The following is a 9,828-nucleotide window of genomic DNA, read 5'->3' on the forward strand; positions in this document are numbered from 1 at the left end:
ACTGCCGTTATTTTTTATTTTTCCTGTCGGTCTTTCTTTCAAGAAGTATCTTCTGTTCTTCTAGTCACTCTAGACTGGTCTGCTTGTCCTTTCAAGGAAATTGAACATGTAAAAGGAAATTCCCACCTCAGAAGATTCTGGATGGGGTTCAGGTTTCCACCTATAGTCATATGCAATGCAGAGGCTCCACAGGAAGCCTCCTTCACTGGGCACTGTAATCTCATTTCAGGTATTCCAATCAGTTATAGGCAGAAGACGGACTTACAAGCTTTCTATGGTGATATTTCTGACTATTCCTTTCTCTCCCCCTCAAGTGTCTATTTTACAACGGTATGCAAGGAAAACCAAGATTCAAAAGACAGCCAAGCATCTTAACATTATTATCCCCTTTTTATTCACTCAAACCATGCCTCAATCCTTGTATCCCCCAGCCCTGTTGTTCCAAAGTTGTGCATACATCACAACCTTGTCCCACTTAGTCCATGCAAACCTGCCTGTTTTCTCATCTGCCTTGTTCTTCCATTCCCCTCCTCCTTCTTATGTATTTCCCCCCATCCCTAGCACTCAAACTATCCTGTGTCTGTTCCTTACCCTGTGCTCCACTCCACCAGAACACTTTTGAGTTCACTCATGTTACCAAAGAAGAGCTGAGAAGTAGTCTTGGATTACCGGGAAGAGCAGAGACATGTAAAAGGGAAAGAGCAAACATGGAGTGGCTTCCTGAAGGAGCCCTACCCATAATCACCACATTTTTTAACCCAATACACAATGTCCAGGCTAGGGACTATTCCTGTCTGTGTAGCTTCAGCTGCTTTCCAATATCATCTCTCTATTCCACTATGCACCTAAATGTTCAGTTCTAACTGGGATGTGCTATGGGCCTGGACACAGCAAAGTCATCCTGCAGACCTCTCCCTAGACACTTTTACTTTCATTTCACCTACCAGATTGCTGGGCTCTGAGGGATCTCATAAAGCCCTTAAGTTACTGTTTTAATGTAAGAAGACAGTTTGGGCTAGAATGAAGTCAGGATTTTCTAAGGTCACACCACTTGGAGACTATATTAGTATTCTCAAGGGAAGTAGAAAACCAGAGTGGACATTGGATAATCAAGCTTTTTTCACCATTGTAATAAAATTGTGGAAGTGGGCAAAGTGGGAAGAATACAGAGTAGAAATACTAAAAGATGTCCGTAGTTGAGAAATTCACCTAGAGGTAGGGACTTAGATACTTGGACATAGGAATTATCTGGGGACTGAGAGGAGATGGGACTCTCTTCAGAGCTGTTCTAGCTGGGGCTGTGGCTGAAGACTGGTACCCAGAAAATTTGGGGTTGCAACACAACCCATGCGGAGAAGAGAATGGAAAATGCTCCACACCCTCCTGGACCTTAAAGAGTCATAGGACTAGTGAGCACTCAGACTAGAGACTCACTCGATGGGCTAAGCATCATCGATCTGAGAGAGCTCTCCTCTGGGATGAATGCTCTCAAAATGGAAGATTTAATCTCGACAGTCTAAGGAAAAACAAACTCATAAATTTTTGTATTATCAGCTGGCCCCAGTACCCCCTGGGAGACCAGAAGCAGTCACCTAATAAAGGAAGTCTAAATTATAATACCTACATCCAACCAGATTTGTTTTGCAAAAAAATAGGAGAAGTAGTTAGAGGTCCCTTATGTTCAGACTTTTATGCTTCTCAGAGAGAAACCAGAATAACGTGAGGGGTGTGTAGAAGCAAACAATAGTAACAACATGCTAAAATTTACAGTCACCAAACACCTAAAGAAGGAGGAAATAACCCCTAGTGACCCTCCTACATAGATTCCCTCAAAACTCCTACCTCTGCTGGAACTATTAGGACCCACAAGGAAACCAGTTGAGGGTTCATGTCCCTTTCACCCTGGCAGATCTCAAGCAATGTTAAGAAAAATTAGGAAGCATCTCAGAAAACCCAGTAAAATTCATAGAGGAATTTGAAAAGCTGATGCTATCTTTTGAGCTAACCTGGACAGCTCTATTGGTGGCACTTTCATGGTGCTATGTCATAGATGAGAAAAACCGCATTGGGATGCTGCTCAGACATATGGAAGTGGCATTCATATAACTGTGCCCCCTATGGACCCACAGTTGAACTATCAGCCAAGACAGGTGGAAGTAGTGGCCAGAAATCACATGGTATTCTGTCTCCTGGGGGGAATGAAACAAATTCAGATTAAGCCTGTAAACTTCTCTAAAATTACAGAAATCAGCCAAGGGAAGAAGGAAAAGTCTGTAGTGTTCAGAGATGCCTAGTGGAAGTAATTTCCAAAGTCACTAATCTAACCCCAAATTCACATGGGAGTGATTATAATAACAGTATCTTTTTATAAACCTGTCCTGCCCAGATATCCACAGAAAATTACAGAAGCTCACCAGGGGATCCCAGACTAATCAATCCCAACTACTAGAAGTAACTACTAGGTCACAAAGCACAAGCGACCATCACAATTTGGTAATTCTGACCAATGGAATATCCAGAGCCTGCTGCTAGGTGCCAGTCTCCTGGTCAGGGACTTTCTCTGAACTTTGTGCCCAGGGTTGGTGGTGATATTGAGCCAGCCTCATGATCATCTTGGCTACATCTTTTTGGTAATAAAGTTGCCCAAATATCAAGACCTCAGCCTCGCCTTTGGGGTCCAACTGCTTCATGTGAACAATGATATATGACACACACTTGACATACGGAATGTGCTCTTTGCCTGGATGAACACGACATTCACCAGCCATGCATCCAGGAGGATTTTATACAGATTCAACATGTATTTGGTGAAGAACCATTGGGGATGCCTGTGGAGAAAACAGAGCTCCTCAAATTGTTCATCTCATGGCCCTAGCTGCACAAACAGCAGAAACACCTTGGAAATGGTCATGCTGAGGTGGGTGCCACAGACAACAGCAGCAGGGATTAAATTCTCTGCCTGCATTCAGGATACTCAGTGGAAGAAACCTGTTTTTATCTCTCCGTAAGAACATCTATGCTTAATAAATTGTGCATATCATTTATCTGTCTAAGCCTCTTGTCTTTCTAACCTCTCTTGCATGTGATATGTTACACCTTCCCAATTCTTTGAAAGGACAGTAGCACTGCTCCAGAGACAACACTTCAATCATGACATTTTGATGCCAAAACCTGAGACTTGACTTACTCCACCTCTTGTCTAGAATGTGAGTAACATTACTTTCTGCCCCCTACCTCTCCTCTCCTGTCTTCTTGTATATCTCTTGAAAGTATTAGGCAATGTGGATACATGAGTCTCCAGGTGTGTCCCAGAGTCCAAAGATAAAAGATGTATTTCTTCCTTCTGATCCAAGGCTTTGAACATTCCCACTTGAGTGATAACCTAGATGAGGTGTTTCTATTTAAAGCAGTGACCTGCAGGTGTCTCAGGAAGAATCCCTTTTATCAACACACTGTGATAAATTAGACTCAGCCAGAGAACATTACCTAAGGTCTGGTCCACCAGAATACTTTTGAGTCCTCTCAGGTTACCCATAAGTCACCTAGGAAATGCTGATATACATAAAAGGGAAGGAGCAACCATGGGAGTGACTTTCCAAGGGAGCCCTATCCATAATCACTATATTGTTGGCCCCAACATACAATGTTCATATATCCTTGGACCTAGCCAAACAAAATATGTTTAAATGTGTCTCTGTCATCTGTGTTGTGGCTGAAGACAAGTTTTCTCAATAATACACTTTTGTTAGCCTCATAAGGTTGAGGGTGTCTTTTTTTTTTTTTTTTAAGTCCAATAAAAACAATGGCTTCCAAGGAAATATGCTGAGCCAGTTAAATTCAAGGGAGAGAGGTCAGTTCAGAAAGTTATGACAATTATTTTTAGAATTCTAAAAGAGTATCTTGATAGATTTTTCCTGCACAAAACAATCATAGACACTAATTGTAAAGTTTTAAGAAAATTTAAAACGGCATTGGTCATGTGACACTAGGATCAACTGACATAACATAGTTCACAAAGATAATGTTCTACATTCTAGCTTTGGTGAGTAGCAACTGGGATCTTAAAAGATCATGACCTGCCATCTAAAGAAGAGTGATGAAAATTGACACAGCTTAGAAACATTTAGTTCAGTGGACTAACCATCAGTCTCAATAATTCTGATATCACAAGATCTAGCTGGTGCCTGGCTACCAACTATTCTGAAAAGGGATTTATTAAAAAGGTCCTGGATAGAGTGGGAGAAAATGTAGAACAAAATTTAAATCACACACAAGAAAGACAAGACTTACTTGTCAGATAGAGGCTGATGGAACCCCAAGACTATGGTCCTTGATCACCCATCTTGTCTGGAACTGAGCTCAGTTTTCAGCCAAGCTTGATTTTCAGCCAAGCTATAGACAGGTATATGGGGGGTGGTCAAGCATTTGAGATCAAAAGGGCAGCATTTACCCAATGACAAAATTCAGAAGAGTTGGGAAAGAAGAAGGAATGGAAAGAAGAAACCAGGAAATGGGATAAGTGATGTCATGTTGAGGGGATTGCAATCACTGACATAAGAAATAAAATGTATTATGTTGAGTGTAAAACTGATGATCTGCTCTGTAAATCTTCACTCAGCTCACAAAAAATTTTAAAACAACAACTTTGAGAGCAGCCATCTAAGGCACAACTATGGTTTATCCCAGTCCAAAGCAAAGAAGAGAAGAAAATCAAAGACACATGAAAGCAATAGTTCAATTTACTAATGGAACATAAGTCAATGGTCCATTAGACCAGAAAAACTAGATGACTACCACTATTGATTGCTCTGAAAGGGATCACATTAGAAGATCCTAGGTAGTGTGGAGAAAAGTATGAAACAAAACTCAGTTTTCAGCCAAATAATAGTTCTTTAAGGTGAACAATAACACTAGAGAGGTACACACTCTTTGAAATAACCAACCCTTTGAAATCAAAATGGCAGAATTTGTCCAAGGACAAAGTTCAGAAGGCAAGAAGGAAAGCGAAAGGAAAAGAAATGGGAAACATAGGAAGAAGTGATGTTACATTGTGGGATTTCAATCAGTGAAATTAAACATAATTTATATGTACTGTTGAATGGAAAACTGATGTGCTCTGTAAACCTACATGCAATTCACAATAAAATGTTGAAAGTAAAAAACTGCATTAGTGGAAAAAGGTCAAGGAATATTGTGTAGAAGAATTTTTGTCCCGTCACAACAATGCACCTGCTCATTCTTTGAGGATAGCAAGAGCTGTTCTACAAGAATTTCATTGGGAAATTCACCCCATCTACCCTACAGTCTTGATCTTGCCCCTTCAGACATCTTTTTGTTTGTAACATTAAAGAACATTGAAAAGAAACAGTATTTGAGTTCCTTGAGGATGCCAAAAGTGCCATTTGACATGGTATAAATTGAATTCTTTGAGGAATGATAGAAGATATGGAAACACTGCCTTCAGAAATGTATAGACCTGAAACTTCTGGCAAGATGGAGGAATAGGCAGATGCACTACATGAAGGTTAGAGAAGTAGACTGAGTGCTTGCTAGAAGGGCCAATTGAACAGGGATGGCGAGAGAAGGAGACTGACCACCTTGATGTTTGTGAGCATCTTTGGCAACAGAAGGTGGCCTGGCAGAGCAGCTTCACACAGGCAAATACTAGAAGGTGCAATTCCTTCTTTTTCCCTCACTCTCCCCTGGTGACCAGAGATAGGGCCAACTCCCACCCTCATCCACACCCAGCACAAACCCTGCTCTCTGGGAGTTCAGATCCATGTGTGAAGTAAAGGCTGTGCCTGGATTCAGGCAGGCTCAATTGCATACCTAAAGAATCCACAGATTCACCAAAGGTGCATTTAAACAGTCACCCTGCCCAATTGCCCTGTGGTCCTAACATGCTGAAACCAGCTCCATCAAGGGCTTCCACTAACTATAACTATTTCTGGATTGAGTGCCCTGAAGATAACACCAAGTTATATACAAACTTCATCTAAGACCAGGAACTCTGCTGTCACTTCCTTCCCAAACCCACCTTGTGAGATCCTTAGCTTAGCTCCCCAGAGTTTTCTCCACTCCGTGTCCAACAGTTGCACTGATTTTTGTTTTTGAGTTAGTTTTTTTTTTTTTCCTTTTCTTGTTTCATCTTTGTTTGTTTATTCTTTATTCTCCTTCTCTTTCCATTCCCTTGAATTTATCCTTTCTATCTCTGCTTCTGTTTTACCTTTTTTCCTTCTGTTTCTCATTTTGTCTCTTGTTTTTTCCCCCTTTTGATCTTTGTTTACTACTCTCTACTTTCTTTTCATCTTCTCTCTTCCTGGTTTTTCTAATTTTTTAAATTTCTTTTTCTTCTTCCTTTTATTTTTCTCTTCTATAACTTCATTTTCCTGTCTCTTTTTTCTATTTTTAGTTATTTTTAAGCATTTAAAATTTTTTCCTTTTAGTTTTCTTTATTTTTCTCCTCTAGCTCCATTTCCCTGTTTTTTTTTTTGGTTGTGCCTGTGTTTATTTTCTCTCTTTATTATTTTCTCTTTTACTTGTTTCTTCCTTATTTGCTTATTCTGTTTTGCTTTCTTATGTGCATGCGTCAGAGGGCTTTTTCCTTTCCCATCAGATAGGAGACAGCAACTGTGCCCATACAATCCAGCCACAATTGTAACCTACACAGCTCCTCCACGCAATGGGCAAGAGCCAATACCAGCTCCTATACCACCTTATTAATGATAGACAGAACCCAGCACCAGCCAAACCTCCCCTAAACTAGGGCCCATAAGCTGCAAACAAGAACAATGTACACACCGACATTCTCAAATGTCACTCACCAGAGACAGTTGGTGAAAGCCTAAGAACATATTAGCATACAATCATCAATTAAATGTAAATATGAAAATCCGACAATGCCCTGGAGACAACAGACAATTTTAGCTTACATGAAGAAACAAGAAAGAATAGCTCAGCATCAGGTTACTGAATAGTGATGGTGGCTAGTGTGGACTCACTGAGGAGTCACTGTGGAACTTCATGTGGGCTTTGGAGAAGCAGGATGACATTGGCAGATGTTGTAATCACTGACTGAAGAATTGCAAAACTTGCTGAAGATGAATATTAATATGAACATTTTGTCATGGTTCTGTTAAAGCCTAAATACTGAAATGGGGGGAAGAAACAAAAGATTTTTCTTCTCCACAAGACTACATATTGTTGGCCAACTACATATACTATGAAGAGTCCTTGGAACCATTGCTGAAAACCCTAAAATATCTCAGTAGTATGAGATTTGTATAATCTCTTGTTATAAACAACAGTGGGAAAGAATCCAGAAATCGAGAAAAAATATTTTGAGCTCCTTCAACTGGTCTTTGACTTTGAAAAAAATCTTTTGGAAAACTATGATGAAGACTATCAAAGTGAAGAGATTCATATTTTATACATGGGGGGGAATCAAAATTTCCATCATGAAGCTTCTAGACAGTTTATCTAAACTTCGTAACAACTTGGATAACTCAAGACATAAATGAAGCATGTGAATACAATTTAGGAAGATTGTGTTCATAGAATTTTCCAGCATGTTCTTAACGATTAAATACACAGCTGGCAACCACCATGGATTGCCTGCAATAAGAAAAATAATTGATTACCTACCTGCCAGTGGGTCTAAAAACCAAAGGTTACTTAGCTCAGCATAATCTTCTGCTTAAAAGAAACATTATTGAAACATTATCCTAGCTTTGATGACTTCATGATCAGAACTGACTAGAGGAAGATACAAAAATTTTAATAAAGGAAATAAATGTAAATTGCTACAATTTGAGGCACTTGGCCTATACATGTGGGTGTAACAGCTCAAAATACCAACTGAGAGGGAAGGAATCTTCACATCAAGGATCAATACTAGTCCTTCTGTATGCAGGGTTGATAGGGACTGGCAATTTAGGCATTGGCTACCTAAACTGGGGATGCAATAAAAACACAAAGTGACTGGCTTACAAATTTTCAAGAGGCAGTTTAGTTTCAGAGTGTGCCAGGGAAGGTAGAACCCCCACTGAACAGTTTTCATCTTGTCTATAAAGGATCTCTGGTAGCGTAGTGGTTACAAATCGGGCTGCGAACCTCAAGGTCAGCAGTTCGAAACTACTAGCTGCTCCGTGGGAAAAAGATGAGGCTTTATGGTCCCGTAAAGATTTACAGCCTTGGAAACCCTGTTTAGGGTCGCTATGGGTCAGAACTGACTCGATGGCACTTAACAACAACAACAATATGGTTCTGGCGAAAGGAGAAGGGAATAAGATTCTTATGATTCAATAGTGAATAACTGTTATCATGACTAATTGTAATTGTCACAAGTGTAAAGGTAGAAGTTTTATAATAAAAACGGGGAATATTTAATCTTATAGTCCAGGAAGAGAGGACATTAGGATCATCAAGGGAGAAGAGCATGAGCAGAATGTGGGACCCTATCCAGAGAAGCAGCAACACCAGAGATGGAGGCAGAGATGAAGACATGGAGAGATAGAGCAGCTGAGGACTCTAGATTCATGAAAAGAAAAAGACTGTGTACTGGTGGCCAGGAGGCAGATTTGCAGAATGTGCAACCTTTGGCTGTTTAAATGATTATATATTCCTGAGTATTTTTGTGTACATTTAAAAAAACAACAAACGAACAGAGGGAATAGAAGCAAATACTGCTGAATGATGATTCCTGGAGGGGATTGTAATCATTGCAATGAAATGAAATACAATAGGATGAGTATAAAACCGATGTTCTCCCACGTAAACTACCACTCAATTCACAATAAAAACTTTAAAAAAAAAGTTTACTACCCCACACACACACACAAAAGCTTGTGAGTAGCCATCTAAGATACAACTATTGGTCTCTACCCATCTGGAGCAAAACAGAAATAAGGAAACCAAAGACTCAAAGAATAAACTATTCAATTCAACAGCAGTAATAGCCTATAGGAACCCCAACCTTATCTCCCCTGAGACCAGAAGAATGAGATGGTGCCTGGTTATACTATAGACCTGTTTGATCAGAGCCACAATAAATAGACCCTGATAGAATGGAAAAAGGATGTGGAGCCGAGACTCAGATTCCTAAAAACAAACAAAAAAGAAGACTTACTGGACAAATTGAGACTGCAAAACTCCCTGAGACTACTGCCTTGAGATACTCTAATCCCTGAACTGAGAAACTCACTCCTAAAGTCACCTTTTAGCTAAATAACAGATTGACTCACAAAATAAACAGCTATCACCCATGAGTACTTTGATTCTTTTGTTTCAAAATAATTATCTTTATGAGACTAAATGGTCAAGAATTATTTTTAAAGCAAGAAAGAGGAGGCAGAGCTTGATGACAGATAGGGGAGAAGTACAGTGAGGACCTTCATCAGCAATAATACAGAATACAGGATGAAGCAGGTTCAGGAGATGGTCCCAGATCTCTGAACTACATATAAAGGAATATTTAGAAAGTTTGAAGGCTTACAGCCAGTGGAATTTGTAGCAGAAGCAAGAAATCTGGTGCTTTCAGATCAGCTGGCTTTAGCAGCTCCCAGAGGAGCCATCTTGGGTGAGACAGAGCTGGGGAAGAATCAGAGCAGCACTCCCACAGCAGATTTCTGACCCATCCTTGGAGATAAAGGCGTGGACATTCTTTTTTTTTGGTCTCTGTTCATTGGCCTCTCACTGTTTGCACACCTCCATTCTGGTGACTGAGCTAGTGGCCACCCACTCCCACCCCCACCCCCAGAGGATTCTACTATGCATGCACACAGATCTGCTCACAGTTAAAGGGGAAAGGTTCTGCTTAAAACCAAATGA

This window comes from Chrysochloris asiatica, unplaced genomic scaffold, assembly GCF_000296735.1.
Source record: "Chrysochloris asiatica unplaced genomic scaffold, ChrAsi1.0 scaffold00246, whole genome shotgun sequence".
Taxonomy (NCBI): domain Eukaryota; kingdom Metazoa; phylum Chordata; class Mammalia; order Afrosoricida; family Chrysochloridae; genus Chrysochloris; species Chrysochloris asiatica.